The sequence below is a fragment of the Dipodomys merriami genome, unplaced genomic scaffold (genome assembly GCF_024711535.1).
Source record: "Dipodomys merriami isolate MVZ:Mamm:240054 unplaced genomic scaffold, mDipMer1.0.p SCAF_66, whole genome shotgun sequence".
NCBI classification, from domain to species: Eukaryota; Metazoa; Chordata; class Mammalia; order Rodentia; family Heteromyidae; genus Dipodomys; species Dipodomys merriami.
The window spans coordinates 4,987,846-5,001,738 of record NW_027206246.1 but is presented as its reverse complement, the minus strand read 5'-3'; the positions used below and the strand labels follow the sequence as shown (position 1 = coordinate 5,001,738).

Here is a 13,893-nt window from a genome sequence, read left to right as displayed (position 1 = left end):
GATAATCAGAAGAAGCTGATATTAGAAAAAAGAGCAGATTGTACTGTTTTGGATGTTAATGTATATACTTATTTTGGTTGTGGGAAATTGTGTTCAAATTGGGGTATTGTTTTTGTTAGACTGGTGTCATATCAGTGGTTAATTTTAGGATAGAGGTTCCCTTTCCATAAGAACATGCACCTGATCTGTCTTTTTAGCCTTCCCATTATCAATGGCATACGAATTGCACACCAACTTGTCTAGCTTCCTACCTTGACTGGCTTGGATTCTGTAGTCCTTCCAATCTTAACCTGTGGATAGTGCAGGATGGTGGAAATGATCCAATGCACCCAGCTATAGATTGAGAAGGAAGTCCACTAAACTTTCTGTTCTCAAGCCTCCTCAGTAGTTAAGAGCTCAGATGGGAGCCCCTGGTACCAAGCAGTAAGAGTATTTCTTAAAGCAACTAGACATATCTATGACTTACGCATGTGAACAACTCAGGACAAGAATAAAAGAGCAGTGAAGCACAGAGGACAGGACCAATTTAAACTAGCTACTTGGAGGCTGAATAAGCTTAGCTAGCTACTCTGGAGGCTGAGATATGAAGACCACTATTCAAAGTCAGTCCAATCATGAAAATAAATGCGATTATCTCCAAAAAATACAGAAGTGGAACAATGGCTCAAGTGGTAAATCAATATCCTAGGTCACAGAAGCATAGAGATGATGAATGAATGAGCACTTGCACATGCGCGTGCGTGTATACATGTGCATGTGTACACAAACACACACACACACAAACATAAGTATTGCAATGCGAAGTTCTTTTTTTACCTTGCAGTACTCTATTTCCCTGTATTAGTTTAAAAATTAACAAAATCAGCTAAGCACCTATTTACCTACAACTCCTCATGTTTCTCTAAAGTCAACTCTCTTTTTGGAAACATGATTTATTTGACCCAAATGTAAACTATTCAGTAGTTTAATTCTTCGCCCTCAATTCTGTAGAATTAGATGATTGTTTAGCTTCATCCTAGCAATATAATTTGAGAAATCCTACATCAAGCAACGTATTTCTTTCACTAGAAGGGAAGTCTCTTTCAAACAATTAATAATAGGTTTTCCTTCTTCTTGCTAGCATCTGTAGTTTTATTATCTTCATATATTTCATGATCTGTCTGTGTATGACAAATATTGCTGTGAAAATGAAAAGACCCTTCGCAGCACTTATCATTTATATACCATTCATAGAGATGAAGGTGTTTAAATATTACTCAAATTGCTTTGGAATAAATCATGTTCAGATTGACTATCGTGAAAAATAAGGATTGGTTTCTCAGCACATTAGGTAAGAACTTGATTGAAAGAAACCAGAAAAGTGAGGAACAACTCAACACATACATTCAAATGAAACAAAAAACCCAAGAAAACAAATTAATTCAGTACTCAAAAACCTGCAGAAAATGACCTGACAAAATAAAAAAACATCAGCTATGACAAACTTATGAAAATTCTGACTACATTTGAGTCTACTCTTGTGAGGATAGAGGTTAAAGCCCAGACTGGACAGAAAGATCTTTACACAATGACATGTACCTGTTATTCTAAATTCCAGGAAGAATAACATAACGTGGACTGAGCCCAAGATCAGTATCTGAAAAATAATCAGGATAATTTAGGGCTGGAGACATGACAAAGTGGTAAGAACACCCATTTAGGGGGCACAAGACACTCAATTCAAACTCTAATATTATGGGTATTAAAGTAAAAAGCTATGATTTTAAATAAGTGGAATAATTGTAACATTTGAGTATTTGAGTGGAAAAATGCATGAGAGAGATAGAATATACCCATGGTACAATGCTTTCAACTTAAGTGAAAATGTTTTGTGGTACTTCAGACAAAATAGAGTTACCTTGCAAATGAGCATGGTTGTGCATTTGGGTGATGGAATTACTTTACTTACACAGGTGTAAATTGAATAGATTTTATTTGGGTAGATTGTACTTCTTGAACTAAGAACCTGGATGATGTCCCTGAGATTTTTCTCGCAAAGCTACAATTTTACTACTTTGAGCCACAGTTCCAATTCTGATTTTCTTTTGGTTGTTTGGTGATAAGAGGCTCCTGGACATTCCTGCCCAGGATGGCTTCAAACCATGATAATCAGATCTCAGCCTCCCGAGCAACCAGGATGCCAGGCAATAGCCGCCGATATTTTTCATAATTTAGTAAATTGTACAGTTCTTGAAATTATTCATTATCATTATAACCTGTGTAATATATGTGTGTTTGTATATATCAATGCATACAGATAGAAATACTTTAACATATTTTTGTATCTACAGTAGATTTATGAAATCATCCATTATAAAATAAAATGTAAACTAAAATTAATAAGGAGCAAAACAAAGGAAATTATCACATGCCTTGTTGGTGAATGGAATACGAATTGCGAAAATCACTTTGGGAAAACCATCTCTACGTTAACAAAATGGATAAGAGCTATTAATTCCAATCCATCTATTTGCCCATATTGTGCAACCTCACACATAAGTGTCAAAATCAAACCACACTTTTAGCCTTTGTTTTTAACTCACCTGTTACAAATTATGGGTTAGATGAAGTAACCAAATAAAGATTATAATAATATTATGTGAGGCTATGAATTAGAGCTGAAAATGATTTTAAATGTGATAATAGCTAATTAAATTGCATACTTCTTACTTTTACTCTGTCATGTCCCTCATTCTCACATTAGGAAAATACATAGAAGGTTCTCACTAAATTATATGTACATTTATGATATAATGTATTGAAAGAATATGGGCACAGTGTGGTTTTAGTTTATTGAGACCTGTAGGGGGAAGTGTGTTTTTGAAGACTTGCAATACATTGGGATGAGGATGAAGGGAAGGATGTGCTTATTCTGGAAAACTGGCTAGAGGATTGTTCCCATAATGGTAGTGATGAATTCTTCCAAAAGGTTACAGTAAAATCATTGTCACAACCATGTTCATTGCTCCACTATTCATCGTAGCAAAGTTACGGAAACAGCCCAGATGCCCTTTGGAGGAGGGATGGTTGGAGAAAGTGTGGCACATATACACAATTGGATTGCACCTATCCATTTTGAAGACTGTTACATTATTTGAAACGAAATGGATAGATCTAAAAATATATTAATGAGCTAAGTCAGAGCCAGACAAACAAAGAACCCATATGTCTCATATTTGGAAGCTAGAACTTTATACAAGTTTACACAAAAATATTAACCAAAGCATGATATTTGCAGAGGAGTATTTCAAAAGTGTATTTTCTTATAAAATTGAACTTTTAATCCAACAAAATATATGTCAGTAAACTATCACTTGGAAGGTGTGAGGGGAAGTCAAAAGGAAGGAATAAAGAGAGTTATGGAAGAAGAGAGTGAAAGTATATTATTCAATGCAGATAGTATGAAACTAGAAAAAATTAAAGTGGGGTGAGGTTTGAAAGGATGTGGAAAAGTTATATAAAGATCCATTATACTTAAAAAAACTGATTTGTTGAATGGAAATTCCATTGTCCAAGTATTTAAGATAATAAGAATATAATTAAAAACAATGGAGACATCTGATCTTAAATTCTATTTCCATCTCTTTTAAAAAATGAAATTGTTTGCTCTATAAATTGATCAGAGGGATGAATTTCTTGGCTAGCTATATCATTGCACATCTGTCTCTTCCTCTCTCCCCTTTCATGGTTCTCATAGGTAATATGATTGCTTCATAATTATCCTAATTTATTTTGCTTTTATATTTTTGGTTGCATCATTTAACTTTCTGCTCGGCCATTTCCCAAATAATTTACATGGAAGGCATTATTTCCTATTTTCTCATTCCTAAAATAAGCTGCACATGAAGACACCACTGGTCCTCATTTTCAGTCTGTACCTTTGAATACGGAGGAAAATCTTTCCTGTGCTCTCTATCAATTCCCTACTCTCCAGTTAGAATAATTTAGAATAGTAAAAATGAATAAAGAGAAAATAAATAATAGTGAAAAAAACAGATGCCAAAAATTCACCGGATATTTCTGACCAGTTCATCGAATGTGAACTATTGGGGAAATACATGGACACCTCATACTCACTGGCACTCAAAGTCTCTGGCTAGACAATTCTGATGAAGATGATTAAGAAGATGAAAAAGTGAGAAATGGTATCAATTGCAAGAGAAAAATGGAATAGGATCCAAGCAAATTTCTTCTTTGGACTGCTGAAAATAATCGCCTTACTACAGTGCAGAGACTACTTTCCAAAAAGGCCACTCATGTGAATACTAGTGATGACGATGAGTACACCCCTCTTCATCGAGAAGCATTCAGTGGACACTTAGACATTGTCCATTAGTTGGTGGCTCAAGGTAGATATTCATGTAATAATTGTGAATGGCTGGACACCCCTGCACAGTACTTATACATGGAATAATAACAGAGTGGCTTCTTTATTTCATCATGATGCAGATACCGATGGCCAGACTAAAGGCCTCTTGACCCCCTTGCAGTTTGCTGCTGGGAATAGAAATAGCAAAGTTATGCTAGATCTCCTTCTGTTGAACCATTATATCAAACCAGGTCTGAAGCAAAACTTGGAAGAAACTTCATTTGATATTGCCAAAAGAATAAGTATGTATCACTACCTCTTTGATGTTGTGGAAAGCTGTACAAATTGTTCTCCTAAGTCCTAATGGTGTGGGTAAATTTCTTAAATTTCAAAATTGCCAGTTCATCCTATGTGTCCATACAAAATATTTTCACAATTCAAAGCAACAGCAATATCTTACTTTAAACATTCATGAATTCCATGGTATTCTTCCAAGTGAATTGCCTGACTTTGATGTCAATATACATTCAAGTTTTTTGTATACATCTATAATTATTTCTGTAGCGTTTGTGATTTTTTAATAAGAAATAATTTTAACTTATCTGTTGAAATGAGTAGTAGAGAAACTAAAGATATTTCTGGTGCTTGTCTGAAAAAAGTATATTTTAAAATATTTAGTATTCTGTTTGTATAATATCCATCATCTAGTTCATTCTCTCCTAGATATAATACTTTGAATTCGACATTGTTTTATAATATATAGGTTCATTAATGTGTCCTTTCAGATTGCATTCCATATAGAAAAGGTTTAAGATTCCTTTAATTCCTACGTCCTTATAGAATTTTATTTCTTTGGGATAAAATGAAAATGTTATTTAATTTCAAAACTTTTATAAAGGTTATGCAATGTAAAGGCCTTTATAAAAAGGTGAAGATTGAATGGTGTAAAACTAACTTTTATTCCTATGAATTACATGTATAATTACACTTGTATATTTGTAATCAACTGTTTAGTAACTGTTTTTCATTTCTTCACAAATTTTCATATCATCCTTGTGCAAGAGCCATGTTAATCTCTGTATTGTAATTTGGGTAAATGTGCTGCTGAAGCATGTAGTGTCCTGTAAATTTAAGTAATTAATGATGCAATCTTAAGACAGGCATATATCCTTGGTTGCCTATTTGTAACAAGGAAACCTTATTGTTTCCTAAATTGCTATTCATCTTGTTTCTGTAAAATTGTGTTTATGATGGAAAAAACTTACATTGATAGGTCCACCTGTATCCATATTTTAAAAAATTTTTCCCTTCCCCTCCACAAATTATACCAACATCAAATACAGTGAAAACAGGGGTTATACCATGCGGGAGGGACATACAAAGTAACAAAGAAATAATCTTATAAATATGTTAGAAATAATTACAGGAAAGGAAAAAATTTGAATTCTTATTTTCGGGTTCATTTCACCTAACATCAACTTATCTAACAATTTCTGCGTGTCTCAGACATACACTAGTAATTGCTAATAAGGGAACCCATGGGACCTATGTTACTTTGGGCCTGGCTTACTTCACTTAATATAATTTTTTCCAAGTTTTCCATTTCCTAACAAATGGGGCAATATCATTCTTTCAGATAGAGACATAGAATTCCATTGTATATATATACCACATTTTCTTGATCCATTCATCTACTGAGGGGCATCTGGGTTGGCTCCATATCTTAGCTATGGTAAAGCTGCAATAAATATATTTGTGCTGGTAGCTTTTTTATGGTCTAGTTTGTGATCATTTGGGTAAATGCCCAAAAGTGGGATTGCTCGATCATAGGGAAGCTCTATGTGGAGTCTTTGGAGGAACCTCCATACTACTTTCCAAAGTGGTTGAACAAGAATACACTCCCACTAACCATGCATTAAGGTTCCCTTTTGTCCACATCCCCTCCAGCATCTGTTGTTATTAGAGTTCTTGATTATAGCCATTCTAACTTGGGTGAGGTGATATATTAATGTTGATTGATTTACATTTCTTTTATGGCTAGGGACGTTGAGCATTTCTGCATGCGTTTATTGGTCATCCTCCTTTCCTCTTCAGAGAAGTTTCTCTTTATGTCTTTAGCCCACTTATTTATTGGGCAGTATTTTCTTTGAGTATTTGTGTTGGGGATTTATTTTTTTGATTTCCAGGTCTGTTTTAGATATGAAAACCTTGTCGGTTGTATGGCTAGTGAAGATCATCTCCGATTCCGTGGGCTTTCTAGTGATCTTGCTAGCTATGTCCTTTGCCATGCAGAAACTCTGCAATTGCATGCAATCCCATTTGTCCAAACTTTCTTTCATTTGTTTTGCTTCTGGGTTTCTTTTCAGAAAATTTCAGCCTTTGTCAAGGAGACCTAGGCTTTCTAGGTAATGTTTAAAGAGTATTTCCTTTGACTCCGAGGTCTTTGATTCATTTGGAGTTGATTCTGGTACAGCGTGATATATAAGGATCTAGCCTTAATTTTCAACAAGTGATTAACCAATTTTGCTAGTACCATTTTCTGATCAGCCTGTCTTTCCTCAATTTTATCTTTTTAGACCTTTATCGAATATTAGATGATTATGGGTCTGTAGGTTCATTTCTGGGTTTTCAATTCTAGTCCATTGTTCCTGAGGTCTTTTCTTGTGCCAGTACAAAAGTGTTTAAATTACTATGGCTTTGTAGTAGAGTTTGAAATTTGGTATTGATATTCCTCCAACACCGTTCTTTCTGTTAAGGATCGCTTTTTGCAATTGGGGGTCTTTTGTTGTTCCATATGAATTTTTGGATTGCCTCTTCTATTTCCTTGAAGAAGGCGGTAGGTATATTGATAGGTATAGCATTGAACTTGTAGATAGTCTTGGGAAATATTGCCATTTCACAATGTTCATCCTTCCTATCGAGGAGCATGGGAGGTTTTGCCACTTTCTAAGTTCTATTTTGATTTCCTTTTTCAGATTTTTAAAGTTTTCATCATAGAAGTCCTTTAATTCTTTGGTTAAGTTAATTCCTAGGTATTTTATTTTTGTGGGGCTATTACAAATGGAAAACCTTTCTTGATTTGAGCCACGCTTTTCTAATTGTTGGCATATAGAAAAGCCATTGATTTTTGAGGATTAATTTTATACCCTTCTATTTTGCCCACGTTTTGAATTAGCTTGAGTAATTTGGGAGTGGAGTCCGTGGGATTCCTTAAGTACAAGATTATATAATCTGCAAAGAGGGAGTATTTTATTTCTTCTTTCCCTATTTGCATCCCTTTTATGTTGGCATATTGTCTTATTTCTGTAGCTAGGTATTCTAATACTAAATTGAAGAGAAGTTGAGAGTGGACATCCTTGTCTCATTCCTGTGTTAAGAGGAAATGGCTGTAGTTTTTCACCATTAATTATAATGCTGGCTGTAGGTTTTCCATATACAGCTTTTATTGTATTGAGGAATGTTCCATAGATACCTAATTTTTCCAGAACCCTTATCATAAAGGGGTTTTGGATCGGGTCCAATGCTTTTTCTGCAGCTGTTGAGATAACCATGTGGTTTTAATCCTTGCTCTTGTTGATATGATAAATTATATTAATTGATTTGTGTACATTGAACCAGGTTTGCATCCCTGAAATGAATCCTGTATGATAGTGGTGTATGATTTTTTGGATGAACTGTTGAATTCGATTGGCCAAAATTTTGTTGAAAATTTTGTATCAATGTTCATCAAAGAAATGGGTCTATAGTTCTCTTTCTTTGATGATTCCCTGCTTGGTATTGGGATGAAGGTTATGATGGCTTCATGGAATGAGTTTGGTAGTGAACTTTCTCTTTCAATTTCATTGAAGAATTAGAGGAGTATTGGTGTGAGCTCTGTTTTGAAGGTCTTGTACAATTCTGCTGTAAAATCCATCTGGTCCTGGGATTTTCTTAGTTGGGAGGTCTCTTATTGCTGTGTCTATTTCAACGCTTGATATGGGCCCCTTAAGATGTTTTAACCCATCTTGTTTTAGTATTTGCATGTTGATAATTGCTAGCAAAAGTTCCATTTCTGCCAAGTTTCAAACTTATTAGCATAAAGGTTTGAAAATATTCCCTTAAAATGTTCAGAATCTTGGTTGTTTCCGTGGTGATGTTTCCATTCTCATCTCTGACTTTATTTGGGTGTGTTCCTTCATTTTCTGATAAGATTTGCTAAGGGTCTGTCAATTTTGTTAATTTTTTCAAAGAACCAACTCTTTGTTTTGTTGATTCTTTCTGTTTTTTGTTTATTCTAATTCTTTTAACTCTGATTTAATGTTAATTATTTCTTTCTATCTATTGAATTGGAGTTTATCTTGCTGCTCTTTGTCAAGGTGGTTCAGATGTCTCATTAAATGGTTGGTTTCAGATATCTCTAATTTGTTGGTGTAGGAACTCAGAGCTATAAACTTGCCTTTGAGTACTGCCTTTGCTGTGTCCCAGAGGAGCTGGTAATTTCTGTGTTCATTTTTGTTGAATATCATGGACATTTGAATTTCCTTTCTAATCTCTTCCATGACCCCCCTGTTTATTCAACAGTGTGTTATTCAACCTCCATTTGTTACAAGACTTTTTTGATGGCTTTTGGTGTTGAGTTCTAATTTTATTCCCTTGTGGTCTGACAAAATGTAAGGTGTAACTTCAGTGTTTCTGAATTTGGACAAGTTTGTTTTGTGACCTAAAATGTGATTTCTTTTGGAAAATGTTCCATGTGCTGCCGAGTAAAACCTGTATTCTGATGTCTGTTATATCTAGTTGATCTATGCAGTTGTTTAGATCTGTGGTTTCTCTGTTGATTTTTTGCCGAGTTGATCTATATAGTGGGGATAGCGGTGTGTTAAAATTCTCAACAATTAATGTCTTTGGATCTATGTGAGATCTGAGGGAAAATAGTGTTTCTTGGATAAATTTGGGTGCTCCATTGTTTGGCGATTCCATATTTAGGATTGTAATATCCTCCTGAAGTAGAGAACCCATAAGTCGTATGTAGCCACCTTCTTTAACTCTTTACACGAATTTTAATTTGAAGCATATTTTATCTGATATTATTATTGCAACTCCTTCCTGTTTATGGCAGCTGTTTGCTTGGTAGATTTTATTCTAGCCTTTCATTACCAAAATGTGTTTGTTTTTATGGGCAAGGTGTGACTCCTAAAGGCAAGAGATAGAATTATCTTGCTTTTTAATGCAACTAGACAGACTGTTTCGCTAAATTGGAACTTTAAGTCCATTAATGTTGAGAGCTAGGACTGAGAGGTGTTTGGTAGCTCCTGCCAGGCTATCCACCTCTGTGGGGGCTGTGGAAACTTGGTTCTTCCTATGGTTTTGGATTCTCAGTTTGGGTGTGGTTTCTTAGCCATTATTGTGGTCTTGTTGGTTTTCTATGTGTAGGTCATCTTTAAGTATTTTTTGTAGGGCTGGTTTGGTAGAGATATATTTTTCAGTTTTTCTTTGCTATGGAAGGTTTTTATTTGACCTTCGGTTATGAAGGAGAGTTTAGCTGGGTACAGTATTCTTGGTTGAAAATTGTTGGTCTTCAGGGCATGACATACAGCTTTCCAGGCTCTTCTTGCTTTAATTATCTCTGCTGAAAAATATGAGATGATTCTAATTGGTTTTCCTTTATAGGTGATTGATCTTTTCTCCTTGACATGTTTTAGGAACTTATGTTTGGTCTTAATTGATCCTGAGTGGATTATAATGTGACAGTGGGAAGTGTTGTTCTGGTGTGGTCTATTTGGGGTTCTACAAGCATCTTGTATCTGAATAGGCCTATCTTTTTGTATGTTTGGAAAGTTCTCTGCTTGGATCCTGTTAAACAAATTTCCTAGACAATTAACTTCTGTCTCTAGGTGTTCCTCTACACCAATTGTCCTCAGAGTAGGCCTTCTGATTGTCTATTCCAAATGTTGAATAGATCTATCATGTTTCTTCGATTTGTCTTGGATACTTGTAAGTTCTTTTTAATACCTAGGCTCTCTTCAATCCCTGAGATTCGATCTACTGCATTAAATAACCTACTGGTTTTTTTTTGATTCTCTACATTCTTTTTTTATTTTTTTTAAATTTTATATTATTTTATTTGTGAACATACTGTACAGAGGGGTTACAATTACATGGGCAGGATAATGCGTACATTTCTTACCAAGCATTGCAGCCTCTCCTTTGATTTACCCTTCACATCCCTTCCCCGCCTCCCCTCTCCCCCCCAATCCCAATCCTTCTCCTTCTCGCCCCTTCCCCAACCCCCATTCTCTACATTCTTTTTTTTTTAATTTAATTTTATTTTATTTGAGAACATACTGTACAGAGGGGCTACAATTACATGGGCAGGATAATGCATACATTTCTTACCAAGCATTGCAGCCTCCTCCTTTGTTTACCCTTCACCTCCCTTCCCAGCCTCCCCCCTCCCCCCACTCAATTATACCCCCCTCCCCCCCAAGACCGACATTGTAAAGTTGGTTTTGACATGACATTTTGTACTTCTCATGGTTGCAACAGGTCCACCTGAATCCTTAAACGACTTGTTTGTCCCCATCTCCTCCACATGTTATACTGACATCAAATATAGTGAAATCGGGGGTTACACTGTGGGGGAGGGACATACAAAGCAACAAAGAAATAATCTTATAAATGCGTTAGAAACACATGCATGAAAGAAACGAAAACATTAAAATACATATTTAAGGGTTCATTTTCCTAACATCACATTATCTGACCTTTTCCGCTTGACTCATACCTATACTAGATATTGCAAATAAGGGAAACCATGGGAGCTATGCTTCTTTGGGCCTGGCTTACTTCACTTAATATAATTTTTTCCAAGCCTTTCCATTTCCTAACAAATGGGGCAATGTCATTCTTTCTGATGGAGGCATAGAATTCCATTGTGTATATATACCACATTTTCTTGATCCATTCATCTACTGAGGGGCATCGGGGTTGGTTCCAGATCTTAGCTATGGTAAATAATGCTGGAATAAACATAGTCATGCTGGTAGCTTTAGTGTGGTCTTGTTTGTAAGCATTTGGGTAAATGCCCAAAAGTGGGATTGCTGGATCATAGGGGAGATCTATGTGAAGTCTCTTGAGGAACCTCCATACTGCTTTCCAAAGTGGTTGAACAATTTTACATTCCCACCAACAATGAAGTAAGGTTCCTTTCTGTCCACATCCCCTCCAGCATCTGTTGTTGTTAGAGTTCTTGATTTTTGCTGTTCTAACTGGAGTGAGGTGATATCTAAATGTTGTTTTGATTTGCATTTCTTTTAGGGCTAGGGATGTTGAACATTTCTTCATGTGTCTATTGGCCATCCTTCTTTCTTCTTCAGAGAAGCTTCTCTTTAAGTCTTTCGCCAACTTATTTATTGGGCAGTTGTTTCTTTGAGGATTTGTTGTTGGGTGGTTTAATTTTTTGAGTTCCAAGTATATTTTAGATATGAGACCCTTGTCCATTGTATGGCTAGTAAAGATCTTCTCCCAATCCGTGGGCTTTCTATTGATCTTGCTAGCTATGTCCTTTGCCCTGCAGAAGCTCTGCAAGCTTATGCAATACCATTTGTCCAACCATTCTTTGATTTGTTGTGCTTCCGGGTCTCTATTCAGAAAATTTCGGCCTGAGCCAAGGAGACCTAGGGTTTCTCCTATTCCATCCTGTAATGTTTTCAGAGTGTCTGCTTTGAGTTCAAGGTCTTTGATCTATTTGGAGTTGATTGTGGTGCAGGGTGATATATAAGGATCTAGCTTTAGTTTTCTACATGTAGTTAACCAATTTTGCCAGCACCATTTACTGAAGAGGCTGTCTTTCTTCCATTCTATTATTTTAGCTTCCTTATCGAAGATTAGATGGCTATAGGTCTGTAGGTTCATTTCTGGGTTTTCAATTGTATTCCATTGGTCCTGAGGTCTGTTCTTATGCCAATACCAAGCTGTTTTTATTACTATGGCTTTATAGTAGAGTTTGAAATTTGGTATTGATATTCCTCCAGCAGTGTTCTTTCCATTGAGGAGCGTTTTTGCTATTCGGGGTCTTTTATTGTTCCATATGAATTTTTGGATTGCCTCTCCTATTTCCTTGAAGAAGGAGGGTGGAATTTTGATAGGTATCGCGTTGAATTTGTAGATAGTCTTCGGAAGTATTGCCATTTTCACGATGTTAAACTTGCCAATCCAGGAGCATGGGAGGTTTTGCCATTTTTTAACTTCTGTGGTGATTTCCTTTTTCAAGATTTTAAATTATCATCATAGAGGTCCTTCACTTCTTTGGTTAAGTTAATTCCTAGGTATTTTATTTTTTGTGGGGCTATTACAAATGGAGTTGCTTTCCTAATTTCAGCCACACTTTTCTCATTGTTGGCATATAGAAAAGCCATTGATTTTGGGGGGTTAATTTTATAACCTGCTACTTTGCCAAAGTTTTGAATCAGCTTGAGTAATTTGGGAGTGGAGTCTATGGGATTCTTTAAATACAAGATCATGTCATTTGCAAAGAGGGAGAGTTTTATTTCTTCTTTCCATATTTGGATCACCTTTACGTCTGCATCTTGTCTTATTGCTGTAGCTAGACATTCTAATACTAGATTGAAGAGAAGTGGAGAGAGTGGGCATCCTTGTCTTGTTCCTGAGTTAAGAGGAAATGGCTTCAGTTTTTCACCATTGAGTATAATGCTGGCTGTAGGTTTGTCATATACGGCCTTTAATGTATTGAGGAATGATCCATGGATTCCTAATTTTTCCAAAACCTTCATCATAAAGGGGTGTTGGATCTTGTCAAATGCTTTTTCTGCATGTATTGAGTTAACCATGTGGTTCTTATTCTTGCTCCTATTGATGTGATGAATAATATTAATTGATTTGTGTATATTGAACCAGCTTTGCATCCCTGAAATGAATCCTGTTTGATCATGGTGTATGATTTTCTGGAAGAATTGTTGAAGTCGATTGGCCAAAATTTTGTTGAGAAGTTTTGCATCAATGTTCATCAAAGAAATGGGCCTATAGTTCTCTTTCTTTGATGAGTCCCTGCCTGGTTTTGGGATGAGGGTTATGATGGCTTCATAGAATGTGTTCAGTAGTGAGCTTTCTCTTTCAATTTAATTGAAGAGTTGGAGGAGTATTGGTGTGAGCTCTGCTTTGAAGGCCTTGTAAAATTCTGCTGTAAAACCATCTGGTCCTGGACTTTTCTTAGCTGGGAGGTCTCTTATTGCTCTTTCTATTTCAATGCTTGATATGGGCCTGTTAAGCTGGTTTAACTCATCTTGGTTTAGTTTTGGCATGTCAATATTTGCTAGGAAAAGGTCCATTTCTGTCAAGTTCTCAAACTTATTAGCATAAAGTTTTGAGAAGTATTCCCTTATAATGTTCTGAATCTTGGTTGTTTCCGTGGTGAGGTTTCCATTCTCATCTCTGAGTTTATTAATTTGGGTGTGTTCTCCCCTTTTTCTGATAAGGTTTGCTAAGGGTCTGTCAATTTTGTTAAGTTTTTCGAAGAACCAACTCTTTGTTTTGTTGATTCTTTCTAT

General features: G+C 35.7%; 1 pseudogene; it reads right to left on the bottom strand.

The window, feature by feature from the left end:
• Positions 1-5,364: 5,364 nt before the first annotated feature.
• Positions 5,365-5,461, bottom strand: LOC138815706 (U6 spliceosomal RNA; annotated as a pseudogene).
• Between the last annotated feature and the right edge of the window lie 8,432 nt (positions 5,462-13,893).